Raw genomic sequence first — 12,705 nt, 5'->3', positions numbered from 1 at the left:
CGATTTTTATATCATTTCTTTTATATCAATTGACTTTAAAATAACAATGAAAGGTAATAATATGACTTTAGTATATATTTTATATTATAAAGTTGAAATAAAATTTTAAAATAATATAACGAACAATTTATTGATTGTTTTAGTTTGTTATAATTAAAATTGAATCTATGATAACCTTTTTAGATTAACTAAATTTGATGATATGATTATAAGAATAAAATAAACCTATATGTAAAGAAGTTACATGTTGACATATTGCAGCAAATTTATGAGAATGTGATATATTCGAAGACAGAGGTAAGTATATGGAAGAAGGAAAAAATGAATTTGAAATCAATCATCAACCGATAACAATATCAATATAATATATTAAAGGAGAAACCAAACAAATAATATAAAATATATAACCATGATTGAAATCAAAACCAACCAAATTATACAAAATAAGGAAGTGAATATTTAAAAAGAAGTTAGATATCTTATAATACTAAGAGAGTTTGTGCAATTTAGATTGTCCTTTTTTTGGCCAACCAACTTTTATGAAAAATTATATATCAAAAACTGATATAAAAAATAGCATAAAGTTGACGATGAATCAAAACCATAAAATTGGTCGAAGTTATAGTTGTAAAAACAATAGTTATATATCTATAATCTATATTTTTATAACTTTATTTTTATCTATAAAAGCATAACCATGGATAATCAGGTGACAACTTCTAAGCAATATAAATCATTTTTTTCCTCACATTATTGTTTGCATCCCACATTGGATCAAAAAATAAAGAGACACGTGAAAGGTGGATATAAAAATAAAAGAGCCAACATTTTTCTCAACATTTTTCCCGTATAGCATGATGGAGTGAAAGTGGCAAGAGAGATTACTACAAAAAAATGACTAAAAATGGAACAAATATATATATATTTTTCTCGGATGTCGACCTTTTGCTTAAAATCAAATGTAGTATATGTTTTTAGGTTAACATATCTATCCCGAATCTTAGGTTTTTTTTTGTTTAGATCAAGTATATTATATGTTTTTAGTTTGTTATCTAATATATGGGTTTTCAACTTGCTTGGTATCTTATTTTGTATATGAGAATGCCCATTATACTACTTGGTGATGTAGTTATTTATATGTCGTCTTGGTGTTACTACTATCAAGGTTTAATACACCCCTCTAATTACAATTTAGATATTATAGAATGTTACAATAAAGTGTAGTATTTGTTTTTATCAGTTTAATATCTGATATGTGGGTCATCGACCCCACTTGATATTAATTTTATTTTTTTATAAGGAAAAATCTATTATCTTAGTTTGGTGATATGGTTTTTTATGCATCACCTTGAACTTATACTACTGTTGCTACAACGTACACACTCCTCTAATTTTCACTTGAAATTACAAATTGAACATCATGATTTTGTCACCTTATATGAGATTTATGTTAGAATTGTGACTTCTAATTAAACAAACTACTAACATTAGTCAAACATTTGTAGAGTACTCTGTAACACTATTCTCGAGCATAGTTAGATAACTTAAATTAACATATGTTCTAAGATTGTTGTCAACTTCTCTTAAAAACTTTTAATATTAATGAGTAGTTGTCACACACATTTGCCTAATTTGTTTTAGAAGTGGACTTCAAGTTTTGGTCTATAACATTTCTTTTGAAGATGATATTATCACTACTACGCAACGCGTGGTTGGAACACTAGTTAAGATATAATACGGGTTAAGAGATTTGAAATGCACAACCCAAATTCCTCGGAGGTCGCCATATGGCAGGGCCATGGGGTCGTGCCCTCTTGTGGTCCAATTAAAGGGTAGCGTCACTCAGATACCAAAAACGATATACTAATTGTTACTCAAAGGAATGTTCAAAAAGCTTTGTACTTTCTGAAATTTCTAATTCTAAATATAGTTCAAAAAGATTCATGTTTTAGGAAAAGCCAAGTCTGATTCTAATTCAGAAAGTTCAATGCTTTCTGAAATGACTAAGTGTGTTCAAAAGCTATGTTCAGAAAATTTGTCTTGGTCCATAAAGATATATGTTTTCTTGAATTTCTAAGTCTGGACACTAAAAAAGGTATGTTCACAAAGACTTAATTTGCTTAGTTCAGAAAGCTATATGTTTTCTGAATTTCTATGCCTAGAGAGTTCATAAGAGAAGTCGTTTACCTTCGTTCAGAAGGCAAAACTTCATAAGGACGGACTTGATGTAAGAAGATATTTCACCTTTTTGAACTTCTAATGTAGATACCATTTGTAACCGCCCATTAATAATTTAATTAATTCTGGTAACTAATATCTTTTAAAGTTGCATTCATTCTTGTCTTTATTATTCAAGACGTTATACCTTTTTTATGTTTATAGGCTATGGATTTATGCATAAATCATTAGTGTGAATTGAAATTGTCATTGAGCTAAAAGGATCCACACTTGTTCTATTTTTCCATTTGATGTTTCGTCTACTTTAATTTTGCATGCATTGCTTGAAGTTCTTCTCACCCTTGATAAAGAATATGTGAAATACAAGGGAAAGTGATGAAATACTTAGGAAATTAGGGATTATGATAAGACATATTCCCAAGATCCATAAAAAACAGTTAAGGATAGGCAATCATTGTGTATTTTACTAAATAATAGGCTTCTTTTTTTGCTTCTTAGTATGCTTGAAAATTTGTTCAACAAATACTTGGATCCCATTTTACTAGCTTGTAAACCCCAAATGCTTTCGATTCAAATACATTTATTGAAAATCTTGTGATAGGCATTTGCAAATTTTTGGCATCAAATTTTGGAGAAACTGTGAAGTCCACATAGAAGGATCCACATAACTTATTACATCATATTTACATTTCAACTTAGTTCAATAATAAAATCGTAAACTTCACATTTGCGGAAGCATTCATTGGGCAAAAGGTTGATTATTGGCAACCCCAACTCGCCATACAAAACTTACCTCCAAGAACCTCAATGTGAGGAGACATTTTTTCGGCTCATTCAATGTCTGAGACTAGCGGGAGGAGGATGGGATCGAACACAAGACTTGCCTTATGTTTCGCAAAGTCGTCCCGCCATTTTGTCAACTAAGCTACACGACAAAGACATTTCTAGAAAGCATTCTAACAATTAATAGGTCAATATTCTAATTCATAAAACGACAATTTTAAGAACTATAACTCTTCATATGGTCCATTTATTTCTTATTTTGATTTTACCTGACATAGATATAAGCTTTAATCTTAGTGAGCAGTTATGGTTTCATGCATAAATCATCTTTCATAAAACATATCATTTTAGTGCATGGGAAAAATTCAATACACTTCTCATAATCGTTCATGACAAAGTTGATGCATAAAACCAATTCCGAAAAACATCCTTTGGATTTTTCTCAAACATCTAATGATGTCATACTTCTGATAGGGTACTCTAACCCTTATGGTCCACAAAAGGGTTCCTCCTTCCTCTAAGATCCGTTTATAAGGCATACCTCATTCTTTTATGTGGTCAGATATTTAATATTTATGGTCATAGAATTTGACATGCATAAAAACATTTATATATCACCAGTAAAATACATTCTTTTATCATAAATGCATAAAACATATCTACTTTTGCTTTATGAACATATCATTATCTTATACAACGCAAACATGCCAAAACATCATTATAAAAACATTTATATAGCACTATGAATTCCATAAATCTCATAACATAATGGTATTAAAAAATATTAACATGATGTGATATCGAAAACCAACCTCTTTATATTGATTTACTTAATGTTACTTGAAAATCAAAAGAATTAACATTGTGACCCGAATCATGCCATTCTTTTATATTTGATGTAAACATCACTATGTCGGATAAAATTCTTTAAATATATTAACAAGATGTCAACATCTTTATAATATCATCATACTCAACATTTATCTTAAAGATTAGATACCTAAATGATATAGGGAGGCTCGTTACTTCAATTAGTCCCCATGTTCCTCGAACATCTTAACGCCTTCTTTTTTTCTTCTCATCAGAGTTAATAATCTTGTACCTCATTATTGTAAGAGTAACACCATTGTGTTGCATATCAACTCAACCAAATAGCATAGTGTTGTTTGATCATTAGCAACCACAACCTTGTTTGGATAGCAAGGTCATGATCAAGAATGACAAAAATTTACTGTAGTTTTCAAAATATTAACATACACATCTAACAACTTAAAGTTAAATGTAGCATCACAACGTACTATACAAATATCAAAAGTACACTTCAATAATTGAACTCCAAACACAAAATAAAATATGTGTTTAACTACTATAAAGAATATAAAACTAATTAGGAATGGAAGAACGCATCAAAGATTTTCCTCAACTAAAATAAATCGCAAAGGTTGATCACACTCGTACACAATATGAAAGTAACCAAGCTCATGTAAATCCACCCATAAAAATACTGATGATTATATGATGGGTAAACCTTCTTTATTCTTTTCCTATCAAATATTTCGATCTCGTAGGTGAAGCAACCAACAAAATGAAACTTGACGGCATACCCATATTGTATGTCATGCTCCTTGACAAAATAACTCCATCCTTGTGTCAAGTACCCATCTTCACCTATCACGTCAAAATTTTCTACCTGCATGCTTGAGAACCATTTTTGCTTTTATGGGATGGAATGTATCTCAATAAACCCTCATGGAAATGCCTATGCACAAAAGGGATTAGCACATATCAAATATACATAGAACTAAACTTATTTTTGGTACGTCTTTCTAAGTAAATTGGTACAACAATAACATATATACAAATCAAAGAATATAATTCAGTCTTTAAACACAATTTAGGTTGGTGATTGTAGTGTCATCAATCATTATGGTGTAAATTTGATTTACATGGGATCAATTAGGTGATAAAGAAAACATAATGTGAGTTGGGAGGTGTAGAGTGCCGACTTACATATGTTTTCCCAATCATCTTAGATCGTCGTTATGGGGTCAAGGAGGCTCTTCCCCTTCGTGGACCCAAGGGGCAGCGCCCTTGCCGGTGGTCACGTTGATTGTTCAGCGGGTGAGGTCGAAGGCATTTTTAGGAATTCTATGGATTTTATGAAGGGGATTAGTTAGGAAGTCTTAGTTTCTAGACCTTCTGAATATGTTCAAAAGGTTAGGGACTTAATGTCGTGAAGACTAAGTATGGATTCAGAAGCCTTAAGCTTCTAATTGTTAAGGGTTCTAACTCAGAATATCTTAAGCTTCTAATTGTTAAGGGTTCTAACTCAGAAGCCGTTGAGCCTAATAACTCACACGCTTCTCAGATTTTTGCTCAAAGCTTCGAGCCATCTAACTCGTATTTTCTGAATCAGCTTCTGGTCCTTTTCAATCTTATCCATAGGTGGCTGTAACTTTTGGGGCTGTTACATGTTAACCATCTAACCACCGGTAACCGTCGATCTCTCTCTCTCTCACACACACACATATATATATAGGGGCCTATTCAATTTAGAACTTAGTAGTTTGTGGTAACCACGAGATCCAATGTGAACCACTCGCTTGAAATATTTAAACATATTTCTTAAATAAGCTAAAAGGGAATATTGTAATTCTATTTTTTACAACTAATCAAAATATTTAATTAAATTTTTTAGAAGGAAATAATTAATTAAAATTAGTTACCTAGTATATCAATTACCTAATATACATCGTATTTGAAAGAAGTATGTGAATCAAAGTGTATCATAGTGATAACTTTCACAGCATGTGTATCACAATTTATTTTCTTTGTTTTATGAAATGTATCATAGTGTGCATTTTCGTTATTATCATGCTTTACAAACGGTATCATTTTGTGCATCTTGTATGTATATCTAAGTATCATAGTGAATATAGTTTGTATGTATCACAATGTATATCTTGTGTTCACATAAGGTTCATCAGAATAAGGTTCGCCTAATAACATTTTCCGGATAGAGGAAAGATGAGAGATGAGAGATGAGAGAGGATATTTATAAAATCCCTAAAATGCCCTTAATTGATATTTTACGTTAAAATTATTAATTTCCTAACTTAACCTTTGATTTGTGGTTAAGATTGGATCTCACAATTACCACAAACAAAACAGTTCTCATTTGAGTAGGCTCATATATATATATATATATATATATATRTGTGTGTGTGTGTGTGTGTGTGTGTGTGTGTGTAACAGTAAATTTTGTGTATATAAGTAATGGAGTTGTCTACTTTGAGAGTAGAGTGAATTCTTGGATTATCCCAATATTGCTTTTGTGAAACCAAAACTAATAGGGTCGAAATATAGTATTTGCAAAAAGCAATACATACACAATTCAAGAATTATCCAAATGATGGAAACCACAAAACCCTGAATTTTTAACAATGTGTTCAACGAGACTTAATTTACAGGCTTTGTTTTTAATTTAAATGTATATTTTCTAATGCCAAAAATAAAATTCAAACATGACAAATTATCATTGATTATGATGTTTCGGCTTTGATGAAGACCTAATCTATTGGTATTTTTGGAAAGCAGACCGCACCTATGATGGGAGACCTATTCTTAATTCTGTAGCATGGTCGAAATTATTAGGAAATACTTCTGAGACTTGCCTTTACATCTTCACTGTCAATGAGTTTACTGAAGTCATAGGCATCTATCAATTGAATGGTAAACATAGAGTGTATTGAATTTAACTATAGGTGCATAATCCTTACATTTGAATTATAACATTAAAGACAAGTTAATTAAATCGATCTAGTTGTAAGTTCCTTTTAACTAAATTCAACTTGGCTTAAAAACAAAAAATTTGCATTTATCATGACTTAAAAAAATCAAGATTCACCTAGAAATCTATTCACTTTCATCACTATGCATCTTGTCATTATCATCACTAAAAGAGCCAATGGATATATGTATCTCGACCTAAGCAACAACATCACACCTCGGTTTTCATACGCCCTTCCTTAGGACCGTAGTAGATTGTTTATAGTGAAAGTAGAATGTTAGGTTGATTGCATATTCCATGTGGTTATGAATTGCTTGTACACCACTCACAACCATCACACACTTAAAGCTTTGTAGTTGAATAAAAAAACTCAATTCTTTGACCAACATGAGATTCATTGACAACTTTTTGTTTCCATGAAATGAAGAAATTTTCTTTGAAATCTTTCTCAATAGCAAGACTCTCAACCTTCATTTCATGGAGATAAAAAGTTGTTAATGAATCTCATGTTGGTCGAAGAATTGAATTTTTTTCTTCAACTACAAAACTTCAAGTGTGTGTTGGTTGCGAGTGGTGTACTACCCATTCATAACCACATGGAATATGCAATCGACTCAACCTTCTCCTTGCACTATAAACAAGCTACCATGGGCCTAAGGAAGGGTGTATTGGAACAGAGGTGTGATGTTGTGGCTTGGCTTGAGGTACAGATATCCATTGTAGCCTATTCATCGAAAATAATGACAAGATGCCTGGTGATGAGAGTGAAAGCATTTGTCACGTAAATCTTAACTTTTTTAAGTCATAATAAATGCTAAATTTTCTTTTTAAGCACTGAGTTAAATTTAGTTAAAAGAAACTTACAACTAGATTGATTTATTAACTTGTATTTGATGTTGTAATTAGCATGTGAGGATTATGCGCCTATATTAAAAGTCAATACACACTATATTTGCCACTCAACTAATAGATGGCATACATCAATAAGCTCATTGACTATGAAAGTGCAAAGGCATGACAAGTAAGTATTTTCTAATAATTTCAACCATGATAATGTCAGATGTACTGATTTAAAGGAATTAGAGATCATCTTGTTTTCATCAAGATATAGAATTAAGATTAGGTATCTCCAAGTGTCATAAAAAATAGATTAGGTCTCTATCCAAGCCACATACACTACAACAAAATTGGGTTTATAAAACGTATAAATTAAAATGTCTAAGTGCCCTAATGAAATACTTTATAGGACTTGTTTATATAGGACCTATTTATATAGGACCCAACAATAAAGGTCCTGCCTAAAAATGTTAAAATAAGTCGATAGGATGAATTTAGGCGTTTTAACAAGTTTTTAGTAAACTTTTAAAATAAAATGTTATATTAGATATCTTATAGAACATCTTTTGGAAAATTCTCCTATAAACACGAGTGCGTTATAAAAAGATGGATTTATATGACACATCTAAAAAATGTCTTGTAAAATAGGTGATCGGACTTAATTTTAATAATATCATAATAACTTGTTAAAACACACAAAATCGTCTATAAAGCTATTGTAACATTTTTAGATATGACGGTTTATGGTTGTTCATATAAACTTAAGTCATGTAAAGCACTCTATTAGGACACCTAGACATATTAGGAGTACTACAAACTAAATTTTGTTGTAATTACATCTCAATAACGATGATGAGGATTTTTCATTTGATTTTTCTTTTCAGCATTTGAAAATGTATGTTCAAATTAAAAATGGGTTCTGTAAATTAAGCCCCGTATAACACATTATTGAAAGTTTGGGTTTTGTGGTTTCAATCACTTAGATAATTCTTGGATCATGTATGTATTGCACCTTCCAATTACCATATTTCGACCCTTTTGCTTTAGGTTTCACCAAATCGGAATTTGGATAATTCAAGAATTCAATCTATTTTCAAGGCAGAGGACTCGAGCATTTATTTACGGTAGATTAACTATTTTATATATTCATAAAATAGATCGAGTGTTACAGACAATCAGATGATTAACATTTAACTGCAATAGTTACAACCATTATGGATTGAAACGTGGATCAGAAGCTAACTAAGTAACCCTAAGTTAAAAAACTCTGACTAGAAGGATCACCAGCTTCTGAGTTAGAACCCTTCACAATCAGAAGAAGCTTCTGATGCAAACTGAGAGGCTTCTAAACCCATACTTAGTCTTCAAAATACTAAGTTCTTAACCTTCTCAATATCATTTATAACGTCCAAAAACTTATATTTCCTAAGTAATCCCTTCAAAAATCCATAGAGTTCCTAAGTAATCTCGTTGACCTTACCTACTAAATGGTCAATGAGACCACCACGAGTGGTTGCTACCCCTTGAACCCCGTAAGGGGCGTAGCCCTCTTAACCCCTACCAGGTGATATGTGCAACATTTTGTGAGTGTGCACTCCACGTACACCTCCTCACTCACTTATGTTTTTGTTGTAACCTAGTCAATCCCAAGTAAATCCAAATTACCCAAAAAAACACTAAAATCAACAACACACATTGTAATATTTTACAATTCGAATTATATTCTCTGATTTGTATATATGTTAATAATTTAGGTACATAATTCCTTACAAAGAAGTAACAAGGAAATCAAGTTAATTCTGTATATATTTGCTAATCCCTTTTGTGCATGGGTGTTTTCATTAGGGTTCATTGAGACATATTCCATCCCTTCAAGAGCTCAAATGGTTCTCAAGCTTGAAGGTAGAAAATTTGAGAATAATAGTTGAAGATGGGTATTTGGCACAGGGATGGAGTTATGTTGTTGGGGAGCATGGCATACAGTATGGGTATGTTTTCAAGTTTCATTTTGTTGGTTGCTCCACCAACGAGATTGAAATATTTGATAGGAAAAGAAGCAAGAAGGTTTACCCGTGGTTGAATCTTGAATATCATGGGTGGATTTAGATGAGCTAGCAACAGAGGGTCCTTGTTTCTGTGCATCTATTCCAATAACCTTTCTGATGTGGGTTACAATATAAAATATATTGGTTATAGAGTTACACGTTTGTAAATTTAGGTGTTGTTTGCCAAATGCTTACCAAGTAACATTTCCTCATTGGATGAATATAGTAAGGACCAAGAATCTTACCCGGTAAGAGCGAGACAAGGACCAAGAGTCTTATCCGGTAAGTGAGAGGTAAGCACTTACTGAGTAAATTGTTGCATATRATATTGTTTTGGTGGACTAAAATCTTACCCGGTAAGTACATAAGCACTTACCGGGTAAGTGTTTGATAAACGGCCCCTTAGATGCATCAGCTGAAAACAATTCAAGATTGAGAAAATTGATCTTGATTACTATTTTTACATTTTCAGGTAAAGAGATGAAGAAATCAAAGCAATATATTAAAATTACATACCAAGTTGGCGATTTTTCCACACCCACATATACTGATCTTTTTGGTTATCCACAATATGAATCTCCCAAGCAACAGATTCCCTGCTGCATCACATAAAACAAAACAGATGGGAAAAAAACTAAATTCAGGATCTCTCCAATAAAAGTAAGAACAGTGACCCACACATCTTAAATTAGTATAATATGAAAAAATAGATGCATCACTCCTAGGAACAGCCCAGGCAACGCAATTCATTTCCCGATTTCTTAATTAGAATTGTGACACCCACATCAACTGCATTGACTTATGATTGGTAAAGTAAAACCACATAAAATAAATCGAAACAAATAATCTAGATTCATCAATTTTTCACATTGCAGGCAGAGATATGCAATCCCCAAAAAGTCAAAATTCGAAATTTTCATAAAAATAATAGGAAAGGGGCAAAGCTCCGATTCACAGTTTCCCAAATCTCAATTAGCTCAAAGACAAAGAATAAACATAATAAAAGTTATTTTTCCCAAATGAATAACTACAACGAGTAACTAATATTATTCATCGTAAAGCAGACATAATCAATTATATCCAATCCAAATTACATGTTTAGAAAGTGTAAACCCTAGATTTCAAGGTTATGTAAATTGAAAACCCAATTTATATATCCAGATTCATTGCAAAAATAAGCCAAATGTAGAATCCAAGGGTAGAACAATCTTAAAATTCTCAACAAAGAGTTAAGAAAACAAACATAATAGCAGATGAAGAATCATAAATATTCAAGCACAAATAAAACAAACACAAAAGCACAGGAAGAATCGTAACTCCATCCATATAAGAGGTAAGAACAAGCATAGAAAAGGCATACTTACCTTGGAATACTTAGATAGGAGACAAGCAATCGAGGGTTTGTACCTTGCCAAAAGCGCCTTTGACAATCAATATCTCAAACATAAAACATGATCACCATCTTCATGCTACAGAAATGGAAAAATGGAGAAGAAAATTTGAGCAGATCCAAAAGAAAAATGGATGAAAATAACAATGGAAATAAAGAAATCCAGAAGAAACCTCATGTCTTCATTTAGGAGAAGACCTTGATAACCTTCTACGATGAGCTCCTACAGTTCATCGCATTTTGTTATTTTATGATTCCATGTAATCGTATATTGTTCTTATTAGAGAKAATAWTTTCCTTGATTGATTAAACACAATACAATCATTTAAATATACAACATAYGGGCCATGRGCCAAAYRCTATACGGGCTAATAAACTAAGCCTAATATACAATGTGATCTGCTAACATCCCCCCGTAGTTGGAACGTCTGAATTGCGAACGTTCAAACCGGATTTGAAAACCAAAAATAGAGAATGAGATAGCCCCTTCGTGAAGATGTCTACGTACTGAGAGCTCGAGGGGATATGGAGGACCCGAACATGACCAATGGCAACTTTGTCACGAACAAAGTGAATATCAATCTCTATATGCTTTGTGCGTTGGAGCTGAACTGGATTGGACGACATGTATACCGCACTGACATTATCAAAGTAGACGATTGTGGCTTTCGTGGGCGGTCGGTGGAGCTCGCGAAGTAAGTTACGGATCCAACTTGTTTCAGCGACGGTGTTCGCGACTCCACGATATTCGGCTTCAGCACTAGAACAAGAGATAACACCTTGACGTTTGGATGACCAAGACACAAGATTATCTCCCAAGAAAACGCAGTATCCGGACGTGGATCGTTGAGATGCCGGACATCCCCCCCAATCTGCATTAGAGTAAGCTGTAAGTTCGGATGAGGGGGATACATGAATCTGAAGGCCATGGATTAGAGTGCCTCGAATGTACCGAAGTATGCATTTTAGAGCATGAAAATGTGGCTCTCGAGGATCATGCAAATAGAGGCAGATTTGCTGAACGGCGAACGCTATATCCGGGCGTATGAAGGTGAGATACTGAAGAGCTCCGACAAGGCTGCGGTACAGGGTGGGGTCACGAACGGGTGGGCCATCAGCATTAAGCTTATGACCCGTTTCGGCCGGAGTGCGCGACGGATTACAGTTACCCATGTTTGCGCATTCAAGGATCTGAGAGGCGTACTGCTGCTGAGATAGAAATAGACCTGTAGATGATCGTGAAGCAGAAATTCCCAAAAAAAAATTAAGTGCCCCGAGATCCGTCATACCGAACTCACGACCAAGTAGGGTGATGATCTGGTGAAGGAACTCTGTGGATGACGCCGTAAAATGATATCATCAACATATAGAAGAAGATACGCAGTGGCCTGAGGAGAGTGGTATATAAACAATGACGTATCAGTGCGACTATGCTGAAACCCGAGCTGAAGGGCATACTGAGCAAACCGATGGTACCACGCACGTGGGGCCTGTTTAAGGCCGTACAGAGAGCGCTGAAGATGGCACACGTGATCCGGAAAACGTGGATCTCAGAAGCCCGGTGGCTGATGCATGTATACAGTCTCCTAAAGGTGACCGTGAAGAAACGCATTCTTCACGTCTAGCTGATGGATCGGCCAAAGCTGAGAGACCGCAATACTGAGGACAGTACGAATGGTGGC

The 12,705-nt window shown here is 33.4% G+C and overlaps 1 non-coding gene across 1 annotated transcript; it reads left to right on the top strand.

Annotated features, from left to right (window-relative positions):
• Nucleotides 1–1,195: 1,195 nt before the first annotated feature.
• Nucleotides 1,196–1,386, top strand: LOC112520584. Its single transcript, XR_003070053.1, has one exon. It is a non-coding gene; the product is annotated as a U2 spliceosomal RNA (small nuclear RNA).
• Nucleotides 1,387–12,705: the final 11,319 nt, after the last annotated feature.

Source organism: Cynara cardunculus (genome assembly GCF_001531365.2).
Source record: "Cynara cardunculus var. scolymus isolate 2C chromosome LG 10, CcrdV1, whole genome shotgun sequence".
Classification (NCBI taxonomy): domain Eukaryota; kingdom Viridiplantae; phylum Streptophyta; class Magnoliopsida; order Asterales; family Asteraceae; genus Cynara; species Cynara cardunculus.
Note: the sequence above shows the minus strand (reverse complement) of the source record. Positions and strands in the feature narration are given on the sequence as shown.